This window comes from Culex pipiens, chromosome 2, assembly GCF_016801865.2.
Source record: "Culex pipiens pallens isolate TS chromosome 2, TS_CPP_V2, whole genome shotgun sequence".
NCBI classification, from domain to species: Eukaryota; Metazoa; Arthropoda; class Insecta; order Diptera; family Culicidae; genus Culex; species Culex pipiens.
This window is the reverse complement of record NC_068938.1, coordinates 121686760-121710031: the sequence shown is the minus strand read 5'-3', so window position 1 is coordinate 121710031 and position 23272 is coordinate 121686760. Positions and strand designations below refer to the sequence as shown.

Below are 23272 nucleotides of genomic sequence, written 5' to 3'. Positions count from 1 at the left end.
AACTGAGCAACAGTATATAAACAAACAAGAACACATACACATACAGGAAGACATTTGTTCAGAGTTCGATTCTGAGTCGATAAGTATGCATGAAGATGTGTCTTCGAGCTTCCTGTAAAAACTTTATTTTTAAAGCAGGATAATAGCCTAACCTCAGCGAAGAAGGCACCCGGAAAACCGTCGCAAAATGACTGATGATCGTGCTCCTTTGACACCCACTAAAGAAAGTTGCACCAAGTGACGAAGAAGGGAGGCGTCCGGCGTCTCCTCCGTCTAAAAACGTAACAAAAAATCCAAACAAAAGTGGACCAACTCGATCATCTCAGCTGGATGGAAGCAAGACGAAAAAGTGGTACGGTTGGTTGGTCAGATTTAGCCAGTTCTCTGACCACCTCCTGCATCTTGGTCGTCTTCGTAGAACATGGCACATCTTGGGACTGACCAGGAACGTGTTCACTCGTCGGCTGAACGCAGGACATGCTCAAACTATAACATTTGGTGGCATCACGACGAAAATCTTGTTGTTGTTTCAAAATTAATGGTGAAAATTTCATTTTAGGGGAGTAGAGCTAACTCCAGAGATGATTGAATCCAATTTTTTTTTTAATTGTTAAAGCTTGTTTTCAATTTTAAACTTGTTTTGTCACGAAAACCTATTTTTAATTCAACTATTCGATTTTTTCAAGAAATTTTTAAAATTACTCATGATGATAATGTTGGCTTTTCTCCCCTATGTGCGATGCTGTCCGCTTTTTACATGTTTTATATCTAGCTTTTTGCCATGTCGTTTTCTAGATAATTAGACAAGATATTTTCGGTCTGCTTCTTATTAGTCTTGGCCGCTGGATGTTGGCCTTTGGCGGGAGGTGGTTTCCTACTTGCTGTTCCGACGCGACGCTACTACTAGTTGGCAAGTTTGGCTGCTCGTAGCTGATGCTGCCGGGTACATGAAAAATGTCCATCTTCGAAACGCGCGAGCGATGTTACGCTCTGAATGGGTTTCCAATTTGCCCCACCGTTCCCCTCCGCGGGTTGTGTTGTATATGGCTCCGAGTTGGCAATTATTTTCTCGTGAGCCAAAGTCTCTTGGTCCATGCGACCGACCGACAGCCTCAGTGTTGGTTGGTGGCACTCTGTTCGCGCTTGGCTGAAAATTGACTGCTTCTTAATTGAATGTTTCGTGATGCGAAAGAATGCTGCTGAAACTTAGTTTTCCAAACAATAAATTGTGACATTATGGTAAAATAGAGGTGCCAGTTGAAAACGAGGATGATTCAGATGCTAGAAATAAATCACGCACATTAGATGTTGTTTCAAGTATCTGACTTCTTAAAATAAGTTTACTGAAACTTCAACTTTCCAAAGTTTCATACATGGTTGTTGAACACATACATACTTACTCCGGCGTATTCCCTTAACGATTATCAACGTTTGTTATTATTATTATTTCTTATCGTGACCAGTCACGTTTAAATCAATTTGTGGCCCTTTGGTAGAAAACAATTACTCTTGATATCAAAAAGTATTTAACCTCGCTTGAGCAGTGCCACTCGTCATTTCCAAAACAACACCACAACTATGAAGATCTTTGTTTTCCTAACATCGTTGGCCCTATTGGTGCTTAGCATTACAGCATCACGTACGATTTTTACTAAACAGTTTAGAACATAACTTTAAAGCATTTAAACATCTTTTAAGATCCCGTGAATAAAGATGAAGCAGGCACCCCGGTTGGTCAAGACTGCAAGCAGCCCGGCAAGGTGTACAAATTCAGCAAGGACATCGTATGCGTTTGCAACAAAGCTAAAATAAACCAAAGCTGCCGGCGGGAGGATCGCAGGCGAAGGCATGCATTTTTAAAGTTCTGAAAAAAAGGCAGCTGGAATTGAGTCCCTCACAACAAGGGCGACAATCAGGACTGAATAAAAATGAACGAGCAGAGCACACATCGACAGGGGTCCATTCTTTATCAAAATAAATGACAATGAACTCGAACCGGATTTGGGGGGCCTTTCGGTGTGGGGTAGGGTTACCAAAGATACTGTTTTTTCCAATTCTGATAAACTTTTCAAACTGAGAGAAGTTTTTTAAAACTTAAAAACTTTTTTCATTTCCGGAGGAGAACACGATTCCCTAAGCAGTCTAGATTAGGCTACATAGCTGCAGAGTAAAAAATATGTAAATTTGGAAGCTGTAATTTTTTAAAGTTGAATATCACCTCTTTTATGATGTAATTTTACCTCAATTTAGACTGAAAAAGTGACATTACACCAGAAAAGTGGTAAAATTACACAATTCCAGAGGTAAAATTACACCTTTTTTTGACATAAAAACACCTTCTCAGACGTAATATTACCATGATTTTTTTTCTGTGTAAGCAGTCCATGGTAAAGACATAGCAAAGTTGAAAATTCCTGTGTAAAATCACATAGAAAAGCATGTAAATCACCTTGATTATCATAAAGTCATTTATATTTTACTAAAAAATATATAATTTGTTTGTGTACTCCCACATACAATATCCAACCGGTCAAAGTAGTTTTTTTTTGCAAAAAGTTGAAAAACATAAGACTTTTTCAGCACGATTCGTTCAGTTATTAATACGGCATATGCTTGAATAAAATCAAGTTTTGCACAAGTTGAATACATTTTTGCCTTCCTCACTTTATTGAGGAAAGGCTATACAATCACTTGGAAAATGCCTGTTTGTGGGGAATGGGATGTTGACTAAAATAATTGCACTCCATTATCTCGGGACTGGCTCGACCGATTTTGTCCATTTTAGACATCAAAAGTTATGCAAAAAAAGATTTTGAATAAAGTCCAGAAGACTGCAAAAATGTTGGATTTTTGTTAGGAAACCAGTCTTGCTGTACATTTTTAGAAATGTAACTAAAGTGTAACTAAGTACTTAAGTTTAGTCACTTTTTTTTTCAGCTGGATCTCAGACATTTTGATGAAAATGATATCCTGATCAATCGTTGGATGCTTAATCAAAAACCCTTTCAATTCAATTCAATTCGGTTTTATTTGTGAATAATCAAGATACAATGAGTTATTTTGAAGTGCATAACAGTGTTTTGGAGTTCCTTACAGCTGTGTGTTGCATCATAATCCATTTAGGAACAATTATTTCTTTAACTAAGGCACTAGCAAGAGTAAGAAAAAACTATAAAAAAAAACTTACAGAAATTGCAAAGGAAAGGGGATAGAGGAAGAGAGAGCTTATATCTAGATCACAGGTAATTTATCCTTTGTAGATGTGTTTGATCATCAGTTCCCCAAGGGCCAGGAATTGTTCTGCCTTGTTCCGACAGCTCCGAAACAGCGTCATCATCTCCCCCGCGAGAGCAAAGAACTCCGGCAGGGTGAAGAGATCTTCTCCGGTGACTTCTTGCTGGGCCGTACTGCCGCTACCGGCAGCGACCACGCTGGCGAACGAACGCCCCCAACCAGGAGGGAACGCTGAGTTTTCAGCCGTTCCTCGAGGTAGGCCTTGCGCGCGATGCATCCGCGGTAATTGCCGGTATGGTTGCCGTCACAGTTCGCGCACTTTACGCGCGGCTTGGTTTGTTCTGCCTTGTCCCCCAAGTCCGCCTTTTGTGGCAGTGCACACGCCTCCGAGAGGTGTGACTCACCGCACTTCACGCAGCGGGGCTCGAGGTTGCAGTTCCGCGAGCCGTGGCCGAATTTCTGGCAACGGTGGCATTGCGCTACGTCCGTCGGGTTCTTGGTGTAAAACCGCCAGTTTACCCAAAAACCATCCAACGTTTTAGTCCGCCGCAGGTCTTGGATCTTGACGGTGCCGCGGTCGAAGTACAACAGGTACAGTGTGTGTGTACCTGTTACCGTTGTCTTGCGCGAGAGCACTTTAATCTCCCGCGGTTTTATTCCGGCGTCTGAGAGGTGACCCTTCAGGTCGGAGATCGGACGGTCTTGATAACCCTGCAAGACGACCTTTACATGGGGCTTCTTGGGGTTGAATGTGTAGAAGTTGAAGTTGCTACGCTTCAATTCTTCAAACACCAGGTCGAAGCTCTTTTTATTCAGTGTGATCACTTGCACTGCCGACTTACCGATTTTCAGACAATATCCGAGGCCTTCCAGCAACTCGTCAACATCGTCCGCTAACGTGTCCAAAACAAAAATTGGAGGTGGTCTTCGTTCCGTTGGAGAATTATTCTTTTTTGGCGTCGGCACTTTTTTCCGTGCACGACCATCGTCGTCGTCGTCGTCGGTAGTGGTGCTACCGTCGGTGTTGCTGTTTTCTTCGTCGTCGCTCAGCATCTGGAACTCGTTCCTGATGGGAATGTTGGCGGATGTTGATGTGCCACTGGTCGTGGCACCGGAGGTACCCGAACGGGTTCGCACTGGTGATCTTGGAACATATCCGGGGTGTAGTAACTTTTTGTCGATTCCTTCTGCGCTCATGCTCCCCTGCACGATGGCGGCCGACACGGCGTTGGTTTGTTTACCTTTTTGCACACGGCCGGTAGACGAACTTCGCGGGTTTTTCAAGGCCGCACTCGAACTGCCACGGCCACGGCCGGCCTTTGGCATGCTCCAGGAGCAAGTTCGCGGGTATTCACAATCAACTACGGCGAAAAAATCCGAAAAAACGATGGAGCACTGAGCACTAGCTGCATGCTCTCGTTCATTAGACCCTGATCTATAATGTCTCATCACAGAATGTTGCGTCTGTCACTTTTGCCCCTGTTTACTACAGTGAGTCAAATATTTGTCCGTACCCCCCCGTACGGAAAATGTTTGTGATATAAAAGTACATAAAATTCGACTAAAGTGCCATGTTTTATACATCAATCGACGCGGCAGAATGTCCTCTTTAAGACACTGTCATTGGATTTGCAAAAAACTTTTTCTTAAAAAATACAAAAATAGTTTACTGAAAAAAGTAAAATAAAGAGGTCAAATAATTGTCCGTACCCCTTGTAAAAGTACAAAATCTGATCGATTTAAGTGAATTTATCTATGAAATGTTGTTTCTGTGTCAAATACTAGTACCTTTAGCCAGTTTGTGACAACTTTGAACTTCTGATAACTTTGTTTAGTTAGTTTATATTAAGAATTGGTTTAAATTTAGTTTTTTAAAGTAAAACTTATCAAAACATAAGTTTATAAACAACTATTTTTATAAAATTGCTATTTTATGTTGTAAGAGTCTCTATTTAACAAGTTTTAACAATATTTGTTCGAAATATACATTGTTTTCATCTTTTTTATTGACATTTTTCGACCAAAAATACTGTTTCGGAACAATACCGTTAAACAATCCGGATTGTCCCGGAACCGGTTTAACCCCTCGGAGGGAAATTTTGTGGTGGTCAGATAGAGGACAAAAAAACCCACCTCTTGCAATTTAAAGCATCCAATTTCGTCCACTATAGCCCGATTACGAGTCCCTAGTCTGAAATTTGAAATTTTCAAATTCCCCAAGCAAAACATTCTGTCCCAGGACGGTACAAAAATTCTCAGTACGGAAAGTGAAAATTTCAAATTTTTTTTTTTTTTTTTTGGTCGAAAAATGTCAATAAAAAAGATGAAAACAATGTATATTTCGAACAAATATTGTCAAAACTTGTTAAATAGAGACTCTTACAACATAAAATAGCAATTTTATAAAAATAGTTGTTTATAAACTAATATTTTGATAAGTTTTACATAAAAAAACTAAATTTAATCCAATTTTTAATATAAACTAACTTAATAAAGTTATCAGAAGTTCAAAGTTGTCACAAACTGGCTAGAGGTGCTAGTATTTGACACAGAAACAACATTTCATAAATGAATTCACTTAAATCGATCAGATTTTGTACTTTTATTAGGGGTACGGACAATTATTTGACCTCTTTATTTTACTTTTTTCAGTAAACTATTTTTGTATTTTTTAAGAAAAAGTTTTTTGCAAATCCAATGACAGTGTCTTAAAGAGGACATTCTGCCGCGTCGATTGATGTATAAAACATGGCACTTTAGTCGAATTTTATGTACTTTTATATCACAAACATTTTCCGTACGGGGGGGTACGGACAAATATTTGACTCACTGTATGTTACTTCGCTGTCAGACAGGGATCGCAGCAACCGATGGTCGATACTCGACTGACATCTGGATCAACTTGATGATTGTTTTCGCAATAGTTTGCACAAGTTTGATTGTAGATGAGAATTCGTAATCCACGTGGACACTTTCGTGGATATTTCAGATCCCCCTCCTTCTAGACAATTATCCATGTTTTTAACATCATCATCATCTTGAAACTGTCAACTGCAAGGATAGAAATCCTGTAAACAAATCCAATAACACTGTGTTGTTGAATTCGACAACATGAAAATGTATTCAAAATCGAAAAAAAATGTTGACGATTTTGGAAACATTTCCATGATGTCGAATTCAACAACACAAAGTTACCGAATTTTTTAGAGGATTTCTATCCGTGTGTCTTGCATTTAATATGACAGCTGTGAAAAACAAGTCAATGTTAGTTTGGTATTGATGTCAAATTTATTAATTAATTTTTTTTCTTAATTTCAATTAAAAATCGTTTACAAAAATCAATTTTGATGCCAAATACAACTTCTATCAATCCAAATGTATAAAACCATCTGGAAACACTAGCGCTGAAGGCAAGCGAACTAAAATGGCACTAGAATTTAGTTTATTTGAATAGCGGAATAAAAATCGGCACAATATTTCCGCTGTTTCAATCGAATTGAAAACAAGAGAGGTGGCAAAAAGAGTCAAAACTTTGGCGAGGCAAACAACAATAACAGCAACGCAAAAAAAGTCCCAGACTGTATGGTGATTTCGGATGGATACAATAACTACCGGACCCGGGTTGATCGAAACTTAATTGAATAAACAGAAATTTACATTTTACGCTCATATCGGCTTCCCTTCCCAAAAAAAGAGCGCATGGCATATGGCTGCGGCAATCAGCAGTCAGTCACCCGGCACGAATGTCGATAGTCGAGAGCCAGTGCGTGGATGAAGAGTAGCTGCGCGCCAAACTGACGAGCAAATCACATAATCCCGTTCGGTGGGTGGCACTCTAAACTTTCCACCCACCACCCATTCAACCCCAGCAGGAGCTGAAAAGGCCTTCGTTAGTGCCCGGTTGGGCGACCAAAGTGCTCCAGTTGTTGGCCTCCAGCGTCAGCATCCCCTTCCCCCCCTCGCACAGTTTCAATATTTGGAGAATCGATTTTTCAATTATTCATAAGCTGAACTGATCCGACAGCTAGGCATTTTCCTGGCTTTCCACTTTCCACACACACACAGCTGTGTTGTCTGCCTATCCCACCAACCCGCAAACCACCCACAATAAGCAACCAACCATCAGGCGAAAGCCACCACCCAGCTATTTGGTGAAATGTGCTGGTAAAATGAAATAATCAAATCATTTCTATCAACAATTTCCTATCCTGATTCTCGTCGTCTCTCCGTCTCTATCGCTATTTGAATCTTTTTTTATCCTGTTTGACGACCGGTAATTCCATCGGTTTCTATCGGTCGTCCTCATCTGCGAACTCAATTAGATCCACCTAGCTAGTTTATTGAATTATCATTGGTTTTTTTTAAATTATTTTTAATTATTTTAATGATTGAAACTTTTTTGTGATTGTGATGTAGAAATAAACAATATTATTAACAGAAAAGTAATTTAAATTCCAGTACCTATTACCCCAACTTTCATCCTCTATATTGAGGGGTTGAGTTTGTTTTCGTGCGTCTCGCGACGCCAGTGACTTGGCTGAACCGAACTGTCACGTTGAGGCGACTGTGGAAGGACGAAAATGAGAAGAAGATAAATGGACCTCCGCCGCACGGAAGATGTCTGGGGGCGCGAGCATAATCAATATATTTCAACCCAAACAGCAATTAGGTTTTTGAAAAAGCCATCTGTAGTGGGAGGTACGCCCTGCGAACTCCAAAGACAGACTCGAGGTCTTCAATAATGTTTGGATGTTGGTTTTGGTAAGTACTGCTTCCATGGGAATCTTCACCATTTTAGAGCTGAGAACATTTTTCTGGAACGTCAAATTGTTCGTCACGGGATATCCACAAACATTTTTTTTTGTAAATTTCTAGGGAAATCTCAAAGTTTATTATTTTGTTTCTGTCCTTAAATTTCACGTTTCTTTACTGCACGTTTTACAAAATGGTGTTGCCTTAGACAACCGAAAGTTGAAAGAACGAATTTGGAAAAAAATATGGATGAAACATTTATCATTTTCGGGCAGATTTAAACCTTACCTAATATATTTTCAGTAATTTATTATCGACGAAAGCTATGGAATCACACTTATAGACCCAATGTAACATCTGATTCTACTAAGATAACTTAAAGCGTAACGTTTCTTCAATTAAATACAGAAACAATTTTAAATTTGCTCAGCAGATTTCTTAACTTTACTTGAATACAAAACAAATAACGACAATGATTTACCAAAATTTAGTCTACGAATTATAGTTGTTCAAAAAGTCACGTAAGCTAAAAGCTTAAAGATCACAAATACCTGGTACTGTCTAATTTATCTCGTGCATCAGCCAGGAATTGCTTTCAAACAAAAAAGTGGGACGACCCACCTCCCGAACCCTCCCAATCCACCCCCCTTTCCCCTACACTCTGGCAGGTGAAAAGATGAAAAATGCTGCCCTCGTCAAATGGTGCTCTGAGCTACCTTGTTTATGAAACCACTAAATTACGGACCAAACGAGATTAGCTTTTCCACTCGAGCGTTGCGAAAATAGTTTTCCACTTTTTGCATTCCGTCGCGACTCGCCACGCGATGACTACCTTCGCGGTGGTCTGCGTTCTGGCCAGCGTCAGTGTGAGTACTTCAGCTCGGCCATCAACGTCTGGGGTCCGGTCACAGATCACACCAGCGACTGACGTGGGCATTTTGGATATTTTACGCTGACTGAGTTTTTAGTAAATTCACTTTCTGTGTAGTTTTTGTGAATTTTGGTTAGAAAAAATGCAAGGTGGTTGATTAGTCAAAATCTTCCCATCAATCTAGGTTGGAATTAAATAAATATAGCTTTTTATATGAAAGAAGATTCAATCTTGTCGTGTTTTCTTGACACAGCCTAACAATTGATGTAAGTGCGACAGTTGGCCAAAGGGAGTGCAGGTCAGAACGGGTTTGGCACAAGTACGAGCTCGACTACCGTAAACATTTTCAGTTATAACTCGGGACTCCAGCAACCAAATTCAACCAAACCTTAGGAAAATGCACAGAATTGACAACCACACAAAACGTGTTTGTTATTGTTTACATTGCGTGCTCTCGTTTTTGTTTATTCAATGTCAAACATTAAAACGCGTTTTTCTCGGAACGTCAAAAAGCGACGTGCGACAGCGACGTGGAATAGCATAGCATAGCATTAGAGAACTGTTATTCTTAAGCATGTGTTGTGTACCTGTGAAATCAAAGAAATTAATGTTATTGAAAACCATCTTGTCAACATTAAAAAAATTACCGATGTACCGATCGATTGGTTGGTATTCTTGTGCATTTTTGGCTTGTCGTTTACCAACGGTGAGAACTGCTGAATTGATCACCTCACTCAGTAACTAGGGGAAATATACCCTTTCTAATCAAACACCTATCTTCGTCATATGCAGAGTTTGATGCTCGATTTATGCTACAAAAATACTTTTCAGGCTATACACATACCATCAACAGCCCCGCCTCACGTAAGCACGCAAATGTGTGTCATTTACTGGACAAAAAAGATCAAATTTAATACACTTTTGATCATAATTTCTATTTTGCGAAACCATATCTCATCATTTTTTTGGCACACACATCCACACGCAAGATGAGAGATTACCTGCTTAACGAAAATCGCCATCACTTTCTTATCACTTGCACTTTCGTTACCAATGCGCTTAAGATATGAAATTGCTTCCAACTACCGGCAACATGTTTTTGAACATTTGTTAGTCACTCACTTGAAAAATAATCCCGAAACCTGTAAATAATTAGCAATCGCGCCAAGTCTTTTGGCGTTTGAATTTTGACGACTCATTCCAATCGAAGGGTGAAGAAAACCGAGCGAGAAGCGAAGGCAAATGAGGAAAACCAACAGCAGCGCCTGTTGGAGTAAGCCAGTGATGCCAGGAAATTTTCTCTATATATGCTACTTTTCGTGAGTGTCCGCTTAAAATTTCATCAATTGTGGCAGCACTAAGCAGACCCAAAAGAACGCTGGAAGAAAAAAGATCTATGCTGAAAATAGGAAAATGGGCGTGGCCCAATGCATGCTCGACTGAGTAGAATACATTTGGGATTGTTTTTAAATGCTTCTAAAAAAAATTTCATCATCCCAAACTCACGACCTCTGGATCAAAAACCCAGTACGTTGCAAGTCGAAACCCATCCCCTACCGGTCAGTATTCCCAGTGAGCAGATTTACTCTTTGAAGGGATCTGACTTTGCCGAGCCAGACAGAAATTGAACCCATCACCTTCCGCTTATAAGGCGAAACCAATAACCTCACAGCCGATAGCCCACAGCCGAAAGGTATAGCAAAATTTTTAGTAAAAGTGAAAACAAACAGAAATGTTCACAAAAAGTTGCTCTACTCGTTGTTACTTGGTTTTAGTAAATTTCAAGGAACACTCCAGATTATCCAGCATCTTTCAAACACGACTGCTTATTAGGCTTATTAGGTAAACACAGCTTTCCTGAAAATTTGGCGCAGAAAAGATGCCGATTTCCACCCCGATTGGTCATTCCTCAAGCACTAACTGGACCAAAACATATTTCTGATCGAAGCGACCGTCCAAAAGCAATTTTGTACAGACTTTTTGGCATGGCCTTTTTGAAAATTAAAATTACCCTTATATTACTTAATCCACTTATAACTAAATCAGTTTGGATCAAATTAATGCGCAGTGATCTAGAAAGCTGTATCTTTTATACAAATCTATGCATGTATAGCACAGAAATTTTTTTGGTTAAATTTTGAACTTTTGGAACTACACTAGGTAAACATAGTTTCAATAAAAATTTCAACTCAACCAGGCACCTCGGAATCTTAACCAAATCGGCTGAAACTTTCAGAAGAGATTCTGTGGATGTAAAACTAAGGTTTTTTGTGCCCGCCTACCTGGAATAGGTTAACTTTTGCCATTTTGACGCACCCTACTGTACCACGCTGTAGGGGGTGCCACAATGGCCAATTCAGTACTCTTAGTCAATTTTATTGCTCCACGGTACAATTCCAAATGTCTTAGAAATTATCCCCTAAGTTACTATCTTTAAAAGGATTTTCAATCAAATTTGTCAATTTTTATATTTATTCTAGAATTTGGTCAAACTCAACCTTTTTGGAATAAGACTTATGCTTGATTGCTGTGTACTCTTTAAAAACCTCATCCTTATCACAAATGTTGAGCTATGATTTTGGGTTCATAACCACGTATCTGTGACACCAAGCATTTGAGTAAGCGGTTCTTATGCGATGAAATATTTTAAAAATACATTCAAACTTATTAATAATGCACACAGATTCATCGAGAAACGAAAAAAACAACAGGAATACTTCTATTAATCTGCTCGGATACAGTCTTAGGAAAGCACATTTTCAATATTCCTCAATGCGTTTTTTTGTTCCCATCTAAATCTCAAATTTATCGATGGACAGTCATTCAACGTGGCAAAGAGCACTTTTTAACGATGCTTGTCAGTCGTAAATTTTCCCGACATCAAGAGCCCAAGAGGTTTCAAACATTAATAACTCACATTGACATATTGTTGTTGTTGTTGTTTATTTCAAGCAAAGGTAGGCCTTAAAAATACACCCAGCTGATTCGTCACATGGTCCACAATTAGAAGACATCTGACGAGGACGGATGGATGGATGCGCGCGTCCGAGGAGAAAGTCACGCAAAAGTGTGAACACGAGCGACGGACGGTGCTGGGTCACGTCAGTTGTTTGATTTTTCAGCACTGCGGATCGAATTTCGGACCGTGTCCATGTCCGTCCACTCACCGCAAAACGTGTAACGGCGTCGTTCAATAAACAACGGCCAGCAGCACTATGGTACATTGGGTGGCCAAGTTTCAAAAAAGTGACCTTCTCCAAATATTTTTTGGTATTTTTTTCTCGAAAGTAAACATTCTAACTAAGAAAAATCCAAATTTTCAAAGCTCTAAGTTTGTTCATTACGGAGATACGCAAGCTGACAGTCAAAAAATGGAGTAAAAAACTAGCGTTTTTCGTAAAAAAGGCTGATTGTTTAATTTTAACATAGCTCAGCCATTTTAAATGTTTTATTAGGACAAATAAACATCGTTGGAAAGGTAATGAGATAAGCTTTGAAACTATTAATAGATAAAATATTGTTTCCAAACCAAAAACTGAAGTTTTCATCGAATAACTGGAGCATTTTTTTGACAAATCATATTTTTTTGTGTTTGTTAATCGAGTACTTTTTTTGCTAACCGATGCTAAACATGAAACTAAGATCACTTGAAAGATTGGATTATAATCTAACATTGCTGAAATTTCCAGCCTGCGATTTTTTGCGTTTTCGGAGATATGCCATTTTGAACATTAACGTTTTATCAAAATTTGCTGCAATCTACACTTGCTTTGCTACCTACTTCGTGGGCATCGTCGCTTCAAAAATCAATACCTGGTTTCAAGAAGTTCGAAATGACTTTATTGGAATTTTCTGTTGCCTACATTTAAAATTGAGTACCTTAGTCAAAATAAGGAATTCGTACCGAAGTTTCTCAAGCGAAACTGGAGAATCTCAGTTTGATACCGGAAAAAGTATTCATCAAAATGTTGACTTAGCATGATGAATTTCTGCGATCAATCCATGAAACTGATCCACATTTAAGTTCTATGTTGGTTAGTACAAAACATCATAAAAAGTACCTTTAACATATCCTGAAGCTGTCACAAACTCTATAATCAAATGAATTTTAAGAATATGGTTTGTATTTTATCGTTTTACTTCATAATTAATATTTTGAATAAAATTATTTTTTCTGTTATTTGATTTAACAATTAAAATTATTTATATCCCGGGGCGGACGCAAAAAATTCTAAGTGTAAATATAGGTATTCGGTGCCCTCTCCCCGTGCCCATACCTTCACACTTAGGAGACCCGGGAGGCGGAGTCTTGTCGCAAAAAGAACGATACACGCCTGTGGATCCGTTGACGAAACCGCAAGGTTTAAGAGGGCCACATTATAAGATGTTACGTCGATTCCGTTTTTTTTTTCATTAAAATTTTCGCAATTTATGCCCGTAAGGGTGGGGGGGGGTCTCAAGTTATATGGCATGGACTCACAAAAAGAAACACACAGCAGTAAATAATAAATATTTGACTTAAAATGAATTTATTACGCTTAACAACATTTTGTTGGAGGGAAGGAGGAGAGGGGGGGGGGGTGAAAGAAAGAGGAGGGAGGGGTTGTGTCCATAAAGTGGGGATGCATTAGCTTATCCATAATTTAATAATGTAAACTTGCAATACAATATATATGCAATTCTGTTGCACTTGCAAATGTATGAAAAGACTATTTATTATAAACAATCAACTATTGAAAAACATGAAAAGTCATAAAAATCGACGTATATCATTTCAATACCATACAATTACCCAAATTTGTATGAAAAAACATTTAAAAAGCAAAAAAATAATTTGGCCGCCTGTTTGTATGGAGATGGCCCATAGTGGCAGTGGTGGTACTTTGATAAGTAAATCCACTTTGCAGGTTGAGCGGGAATCGTTCGTGCGGTCATTAAAAATAATCTGCGGGATGATGTTGGGAGTTGTAATAATCCTTTTTTCAAAAAGGGCATTCAACAGCACTTGAATCGTGCAATTTATAGCGTGATGGGTGAATACATTTTCATCCAATCAGCGATATGCATCCAATCAGTGGTACAAATTTTACTCATCAGAGATCTTTTAAATAATAAGCCCTATAGTATACTATAGTACGGTGAATTGAAACAGATTTTTCAATCGCATTTCTAATCGTGTTGTTCACCGGTTTATCAATTTCTTTTTTAAGTTCTCATTAAAAATCAATACGATTATGAACTGGAAATGCTTTTTTTAAAGGGTGGGGCGACATTAACTTTGAAAAATATTTTCATCGAAGAATATTAATTTCGAAAGATTTTTCGAATATAACATAAGTTGTTGATTTTCAAAACAATACTTTTCCAAGTGTTCTTCTTTCTGAATCTTAGGCAATCGTGCACCCAAGGTTCGAAAGGCATCGATGTCGGTACGCATCAAACATTCGAACCCTAACGTAGTGTCTTGTTTGGGAAAACATCACAGAGACTGGCAAAATAATGTTGTCATCTCCACTGCCGCGCACTGACTCTGCTGCTGGGCGGGCAGGAAAAGCCGACAGTCCGTTGGCTGTCAGCTCTTTGGCAGGAAGTTTTCACGCTGAGAAAGCGGAAAAAAAAGTTCGCGTTTGGTGGACACACAAATGACACACACACACAGATTCACGCATACCGCGTGCCATCCACAGACAATCACATCCGTCGCAGATAATCTGATGGTGCTGCTGTTGCTGTTGCTGCGGTCAAATCACATCACAGAATGATCACGTCAAAAAAGAACAATCCCACGATCAAAAACCGCTACTACTACAACTTGGACAGATACATGCACACAGGTACATTCAGATGAAAGAATAAAATCAATCTGGACAGTAACAAAACTCTGGTCCAAAGAAACAACAGTCATCTCAGAAATGATCACCGATGGACTATCAATCATTAAATATGTATGGATCCATTTTTTTATATATGAAGCCTTACATTTCCAAAGGGCACCTAACATTTGTAAACAAGAATGTATCGCTTTTACTCAAATGACAGTTTAAATAAAGTTTAGGCATACGCTATTGTTCACAAAAATTATGTGCCCTAATAAAATGGCAAGCATGAAGTGATTGTTTTCCCGTGATGAGAGAATCGTTCCCTCAAAATTTATTGAGGGCTCAGTGCCATAATCGATAGAATAATAGGGGGTGTTTACACACAAGATTAAGATTCTAGTCAGAAACTTTTGTACTGTACTGTTTTCGTGTAGTTTTTACCGCAGTTTCTGTTGTCTAGTTTTCTCACTCTACGTTACTTGTAAACACACACATATTTGTACTCACAGAACACAAACAGATGGAAAAGGGTCAGTGAACTTGTCCTGACCGCTCAGTTTCTTGAGGGAAAACATCCCAAGATCAGCCCCATTCCCTGACAGACCTCAGAACAGGTCAGAACAGTTCGGTTCTGTTCAGTTACCGCGAAATACAATCTAGTTTAAACGCGAATAAAGAGTTTCTGTTAAATATAGTTTCGTTTTGTATCGTAACAACAGTTGTTTGTAATTACCGGGAAAGAAAGTGCGACAGGATCATACAGACGCTCTTATGTGCGCAATCATAAAATGGTCCTTCGAGCCGGATCATGTCGCGCCGTAAATCCTGGTACCGAAGCCGATGGATCGTGTCCGTCGGGCCACTGAATTTGTGCCGTAAACAATCGTCGCCAAAGATGGCGCCGGCAGCCATTCCATCGAAGTGAAGAAGTGCTGAAAAAGAACACTCGACGATCCGCCATCTTCGGTAATCGTACCGACGTTCCGCGCGCGCCTCAATCGCATCCCGATCCGCGGTCAGTTTCCGTCCGGTGCTTCTAAGACCGGTTTCTGTGACGAAAATCTGCTCCGTCGAAGAAATTCGCAGTTTTCGTGTGTGAAATTTCGGACTTGTTTTTGTTTTGATGTCTGACAACTGCGGTTGTCACTGTGAGCTCCACCAACTGTCAGCGCCGTGAAGAGCTGGGAGCTATTTCGCTGCACTGAAGAAAAGTCTGCAGAAAAGTACTGCAGAAGTCTACACACCATCAGTTACAACCTGAAAGTTAAGTTGCCCGTGTCGAAAATCCGTGTTAAGTGTGCCAAATCGTCGTAATGTATCCACCATTTTGTTCTGTGTCGCCATTTTGTCTTGTCATTTTGCCACACGAGACCAAAACATGAGCGAAATCCAAAATTGTGAAAAGTTGTGTGCGCCGGTGTAATACCGCGCAGCTCTACCATCGGCGAAAGTGGAACGGCGAAACTGGAGGTGACAGATCTGACGAAGAGGAAAAACGTCAAACGGATCGGTTTGTTTATGACACGGGTGAGATGACGATGAAATGGCAGAAATCGGTTGGTTCAAAAAGTGCAGCTCGGTCGTCGCTACGATTCGATTCGCGAAGTCGCAGATGTGCGTTCCGCTGCAAAAATACTGAGATTCGGTGCAGTGCAAAACGGTCGTGAGGCGAGGACGTTTACGGTCCGTGTGCGGTGTTGTGGCCAGCAGAGACCACCGGTGAACGACGAGATGGACGAAACCGTCGTGCCTACTGTGAAGCGACCAAGGTGAAGAACGAAGCATTCATCGGTGGAGCAAAAGTTCACTGGAACCCAGTGAAGATTCCTTTCCGTTTGCTGAGCAAGAAGAGGACCGCAAAGTATCAACGCTTTCGGAAACGATCCGAGACTGCAATCGCCGGTGTGCTCAGAGCGCACGCACAGCACACGCAGCTGCAGATTATTATCTGCCCTGCGAATAACAACAAACAGCAGAGGCGTCGTCGGAGTTCTGATCGACGCGTCGCTACAAACCAGCAGAATGATCAGCACGTCCCAAGCTGATAGGAGGATCCAGCGTAAAGGCCTAAGGGGTGGCGCGTTCGTGGTCGGACGGACCAGAACAGCCCCCCACCGCCAACCCAAGTTAAGTACACATTTCATTTCGTTCAACGACCAGTTGTTAAGTGCTCTACAACTTAGGTGTGGCGTCGCTGGATCGCTCGAGCGGAGCAGAAACCTTCGGTTTAGCGTTGCACCTGCTGACGGGCGGCAGGAGTCGATTGCCGTGGAGATCGGCGATGCAGTTGCCCATTCATCGTTCTTCGCCTGGACGGAACTGTACCAGCAGCACGCGCAGCGAAGACGCAGATCCGCAGAGCCACGTACAGCAGTGAACCGCAGCAGCATCTTCGAACGCGGTCGCGGAGGAATTCTACCGGGATGGTAGACCTCACGAGCAGCCGCAAACTGGAAACCAGAGCATCATACCCGGTCCGGCAAGTCAACTTGTCGGAGATTCATCGCCTACGAGCAGCGGCAGCAGTCGCTCAAGTATGCAGATGTTCGTGGTTCCAGCAAAAAGCCTAATGGGGTGGCACGGTTGTGGTCGGACGGGCCAGACCAGCCACTCCAAAACGGCTCCGAGTTAAGTAGCCCTATTTTACTGTTTAACCATCAGACAATCAGCCGTCCTCAATCTGTCCCCAGACTTCAACGCCCACAACGGTACTGCATCCATCTGACGTCAACTCCAACAGCAGTGTGGAGTACTACTGACCACTCAACCGAGTGTGGACGGTCATGCCGTGTTGTCGTGTACAGCAGCGTGATCCGTACAGGTCGCTAGGCCAGCGGCAGAAGCTTTCGGTGCGCCGACTGGAAGTTTCAGTGAAGTTCGCCCAGCTTTGGGGAACAATCTCCACGTACAGTGGTGGAGACGCAACTACAGGCGCAAAGATGACGTCAAGCATGGAAGGGACACACTGGTCCCAACTTCCATTCCAGTAGAGACGCAGTTCTCTTTGGTTAGCGGACGCTGATCCGCTGACACCGGTACCACGAGGTGCCTACAAACTGGAATGGTCTAGCAGAAGTTGAAGGCGAAGAAGAAAAAGAACCCAACAGCAGTTGGACTACAGTTCAGATGTGGGGAACAGACGGACGGCGGAGGAGAGCAGGAGTTGGACAAGTTAGCAGCAGATTGTTTCGTCGGTTATGGATGGCCTGTGGGAACAGGCAACAACAACAAGTCGTTCGAGGAAGGACGTCACTGTAACTGCAGTACCAGTGAGTCAACACACGCCAGCAAGCAGGATGAGAAGGAGAAAGGTCTGCCCAACCTGGGAGACAACAACAACAAACAGTACAGCAAGCGCAAGTGGACGAAACAATCAGCAACAGTTCGACAAACAACAACGGGAAACTAACGGAGGACAAAGAAGGAGATTATGGCGGGTGGCACAACTGTCGCACGTACACACAAACGGTCGACACAGTGAGCGACAAGAAGCGAGCGAATTCCGAGGCAGAGCAAACAACGGCGGGCGGCATCACGGTCACTCAAGAACCACACGTCAACAGCAACAACAACACAGGTCAGCAAGCCAAAAGCTGAATGCAGGTTCCAGCACAAAGCAACAGGGGTGGCGCGTTCTTGTGATCGGACGGGTCAGAACTGCCCCCCACCACAGTCTCAAGTTAAGTACCTCTAATTTGTGACTCCAACAGCAAACTTAGCACACAATTTCAGCGGGTACGAACGGTTGGAAACTCTGGCAACGACGAAGCACGGCTAGTGCAACAGCAACAGGAGGGAGAATCGACGCAGACCAAGAACACGGCAACTGCAGCAGCAACAGTACAAACGGTACGTGAGGTGACACCCTGGTCACGCGTACGTAAGCAGCGGTCGAGAAGCAGCAGCAGCAGGTCAAGCCAGCAACAGCAGTTCGGACCCGTCAGCAGCAGCAGTTCGACTCGAGCAGCTGCAGTTACAGCTTACAGTCGAGCAACAGTAGAAGCAGGTTCAGCGAAGCATCGCGCACAGCCCCGTATCAGTATGGCGGGCGGCATTTTATGTTTGGCAACATCGGACAGTGATTGAACAAGAAGAAGAAAGAAGGAAGAAAAGACGATTGATCGTTTGATCACACACATACACACATTAGTTTTGTAACAGTTCAGACCAAGACAGTACAGAAGTTAACCGGAGAGTTTATGCTAGAAGATTAATGTTGAAAGCACGCTCAGAGCCGCCGTCTTTCAAGGCGGGCGGCATGTTTACACACAAGATTAAGATTCTAGTCAGAAACTTTTGTACTGTACTGTTTTCGTGTAGTTTTTACCGCAGTTTCTGTTGTCTAGTTTTCTCACTCTACGTTACTTGTAAACACACACATATTTGTACTCACAGAACACAAACAGATGGAAAATGCATTTTTATTTAAATTTTCTACAAAAAGCGTAGTTGAAGCAAAATGAACCGCTGTGAAGTTCCTTTGTAAAAACAGCGGTGTCATCTATTAGTGACTAGTGAAAACTGCTTTTACCCGGTGCATTTTGCCCCGTTGTTGTAGTGCATTTTGCCACAATGTTGCGGTGCATATTGCGCCGCATGGTTTTTTGAAATGAATCAGAAATGTTTTTAGAAATTTTATATTTTCCAACAATTTTGAGGTTTATAAAAACTTTTTTCACATGGATGATGAAGAACAATAGTTGGTTAAGAACATCAAACAAAATTCTTCCACAGCAATACTGTAATGGATGAGAAATCACAGTTTTCCCTTAGGGGATGCATATTACCCCTCCCCCCCTACTACCAACTCACACAATCAGTTTGACAGCTTGCCCAGAGCAGACGTGTCATTTGATTGGAGCTTAGCGCGTTTTTGGCGGTGTTTTTTTAACTTTCGCCGACGGTCATGGCGACGGTCGTGACGGCGGAGAGTTAGCAGCAGCCTTAGCAGTTCACGCCATCAAGCGGAAGCAGCAGCTTCTCGCCGTCGATGAGACACCGTTCGTTATACTCTTCCTCAAGGGGCACACCAGTCTCAAGGAGTTGAGCCGAGGTGAAGAAAGTGGGACCAGTCGTCGTCCGGTGAGTGGCCTACCGGAACAAAGAACCACACGTGACCCAGTGCAAGAACTGCTTGCAGTTCGGTCACGGAACCAGTAACTGCCATCTCAAGCCCAGGTGCAGCAGCTGTGGGGGTGCCCACAGCACAGAAAAGTGCAAAGCAGAAGAAACGCAAGCCAAGAAGTGTGTGTGAACTGCTCTGGATCTCACGAGGGACCGCAGCTGTCCCAAACGTGCGCAGTTCATCCAGTCGAGGCAGCAGGCATCCAAGCCGAAACCGCCAGTATGGAAAAAGGACAAACACACTCCGGCAGGAGCCGTGTTTACCGCGGCGGATTTTCCTCCGCTACCTGTGGTGCCGTCCGTCGAGCCGGGAGATAAACATCCTCGTCCCGCAGGAAGAAGTAGCGAAAATACTGGCACCGGCGCCGGTGCAACCCCGTGGAAGCAACAAGGTGAACGGAAGCTGTACAGTGAGTCGGAGCTGTGAACCGTTTACCGAGAATACAGAGTTCGCTTGAGGCAGTGCAAGACACCCGAGGAACAGATTGATGTGATCGCACACTTGTTGACACATGGCACGAGAAAATGATCATCTTCTTTTTATTTTGTGTTGTATTTTTGTATTATTGTTCCTCGGTCCTAACCTGGTCGCAGCACCTAAAAGGACCTAATAAAAATAAGTTATCAGAAAAAAAATCACCCCTTGGCCACCAAGCTGTTGGTGACAGTTTCGACGAGTGCTTTGACATCATGAAACGAAGAGCTAGTAGGATTCACGGAATGGTTGAAATGGAAGAAGCTGCAGCTGAACATCGCGAAGACGAAGTGCATGATAGTGACGACACGGCAAACCAACGACTGCAGACGGTGTGTACAGATGGATGGAGGATTTGTGGAGCGGGTTGAGACGATGAAGTACCGCGGAGTCATGTTGGACGAAAAGTTGAATTTCAACGAACATATTGACTATACTATTCGGAAGGCAGCACGGAAGTTTGGTGTTCTGTGTAGGATCAATCGCTACTTGACGGCAGAGACGAAAGTTCAGGTGTACAATTCGCTCATCGCTCCTCACTTTGACTATTGTTCATCGATCTTGTTTCTGGGAACACAACTGGGAAGCGCCACAATACTTGAAAGAAGCCATGGTATGCGGAAGGGATATCCATGAGCATGTCACTAGAGGAGCTGACGATCTCAGATTGCAGAACTGGAAAAAGGCATGCACGCAGAAATCTCTGTTTTACAAAGGATTTAAACTTTACAACCAGCTTCCAGAGAATGCAAAGACGACAAGCAACATCAACGAGTTTAAAAGAAACTGCAAGGAGTTCGTACGGACACGGCCGTTGGAGTAGAAGTGACCCACGATGGTACTGTGAGGTAGAGCATGTTATGACGGTCGGCCACTTCATTATCGGTACGCATTCGCATGGGATCACTTTGGGCCGCATATGATAAACCTGATCAAAAGTAACACGAATCTGGGCGCGGTTTAACCCTATGCGCTCCTATGCGAGTGGAATAGCAAATGGTTCCAATACCCTAAATTTGATGCAATCTGAGTGATGAAAGAGTCTACATAGGACTTCCCAAGTAACCACAAGCACTAAATCAAAACTCTAAATTCACTCTAAATAAACATTCCCCGTGCTATGACACTTTAAATAGTCTTTTCAAATGTTTCGAAACATTTGTAGCTTGAAGCATTATTACCTACTGTATAATAACATATAGAACAGCCAATTAAAGTTTCAAAGCTTTTAGCACAATAATGTTTTGAAGCATTAATGGTAAGCTTTATATATCACTGTAAAGTAGGCCTATAATGTTACATCACACTTTGACATTTCATAAATGTTTCAAAACACTAACTCAACTCTAGTGATGGCAATAAAAGTTTGGCAGTATTTCGCCGTATTTTTTTTTGTTTATGGTTGGAAAAATCGTTCCGCGTCTATAAAAAGGTAAGTTTATTACATTAAATTTAAATTGGCTTTGTTTTAAATTATTCTTATTTATAGCTGCGATGGCAAAAACAAAATCCGTAAAGGAGGAGGTCCAGGTTTTGCTGTGTGATCGAACCGTAGGTCCGCGAGAGCGAGATCGTTTTCGAAGTGCCAAACATACATCTATTCCAGCTTAAAAAAAACCTTCGTCCACGTCACGGATCATTCCGGCAAGGAAACTGGATGGCGCGTCATCGGCGGCAAGAAGTGACGAGATTTCGCTCTACGCCGCTCCGTTGGCCGCTCAAGACGTCGTTGAAAAGTCGCACAGAATCACCACGGCGCGCACACCGGCGGAAGCCGCTCCATGACCCCAGGAACGGGTGCCTAGTCGGTACTCTGAGCCCTGGCCGCATCGAAAACATGATGCCGATTCCCGTCCGATTTGCCTCGCCGAAGGGAGGTCGCTACGAGAGAGAGTGCTGACATTTTTGTGGTAGCTTTTTGTGACGCTGTGCGTGTTTTCTTTTACACACTCAGAAATGTAATTAATGAGGAATAAAGGATAAAATAGATTAAAAATACAAGTGCGCGATATCGTGATTAACCTTTGTAGCTTAGTGAAGAATAAATGCTCCGATTTAACCTGCCAGGTGTTTTTATTTTCCCTGAACAAAATAAAGTTGTTCTGACTGACTGTATCGAAAAACATCAACTGTTCATCCATATTTCAGAACGGACGAGACGGTTGGCGCAGCACATCAAGGAGAAACATGTCATATAAATCCAATTCAATACGCTGTTTAGAATCTCCAATGTAGAGGAACTCAACAAAAAAACACACAAATAAGCTTTCAAAAACATAATCTCTGCGTGAAAAGCACTCTCCCCAGAAAGAGAGAGGTGCGCAAAGCTTTTTGAATGTTTCTATTTTTAATATTGTCGGTAAAGCAGTATTTTGACATTTTACCACGGTATAACTTTATATCAACTCTACCCGTCGCCACTCAATTTTACCTCCATGCGTATAGAGTGAATATAAAGTTTTGAGACTCTATTGGAATACTTTATATGTTGATATAGAGGGGACTTAAAGTTACCTTATACAGTCCCGCGGTTACTTGGGTTGTAAGAGCGCCTTGAGACGAGATAAGAGAGATATGGATGGGCATACACGGAAGTGGAGTAAAATTACAGGACACTCTCTAAACACGACCGAAGAATTATCGAAAGATATCTGCTCGTAAATCTTCCATACTGCAAAAACTGTGTATGGGTATGAGGTGGGCCATCCAAGGTAAATTCAGTCATTGGGTTAGTTTGTCAAAGGTCTCTGGTTCGATTCCCGAAGTCGACACTTTTGGTTTTATGTTGTGACGGATGAACCTTTTTTTTTCAAATAAACATCGAGAGAATAATTCTCTCCCCCATCTCATGCTGTGTTCCCTGTGTCCGTTAATGGTACTTCTATTCTCTCGGCTCAAGGCCATTTTATTCGTTGCTCAATTTGGGGTGTATATTCGCAAAATTTAAGCATTTTTTCTCAATAACACAGACAACGAACATTTCTACTGCCCACCATT

At 41.9% G+C, this 23272-nt stretch overlaps 3 long non-coding RNA genes across 3 annotated transcripts; 2 read left to right on the top strand and 1 right to left on the bottom strand.

Annotated features, from left to right (window-relative positions):
* Positions 1–622: 622 nt before the first annotated feature.
* LOC120429310 (uncharacterized) lies at positions 623–1946 on the top strand. Its single transcript, XR_005607260.2, has 2 exons — positions 623–1639; positions 1699–1946. It is a non-coding gene; the product is annotated as an uncharacterized LOC120429310 (long non-coding RNA).
* Positions 1947–9304: 7358 nt separating this feature from the next.
* LOC120429314 (uncharacterized) lies at positions 9305–10061 on the bottom strand. The gene is made up of 3 exons (XR_005607261.2): positions 9859–10061; positions 9505–9747; positions 9305–9444 (listed from the first exon to the last, which is right to left on the bottom strand). It is a non-coding gene; the product is annotated as an uncharacterized LOC120429314 (long non-coding RNA).
* Positions 10062–19406: 9345 nt separating this feature from the next.
* LOC128093097 (uncharacterized) lies at positions 19407–22799 on the top strand. The gene is made up of 3 exons (XR_008212238.1): positions 19407–21707; positions 21765–21826; positions 21882–22799. It is a non-coding gene; the product is annotated as an uncharacterized LOC128093097 (long non-coding RNA).
* Positions 22800–23272: the final 473 nt, after the last annotated feature.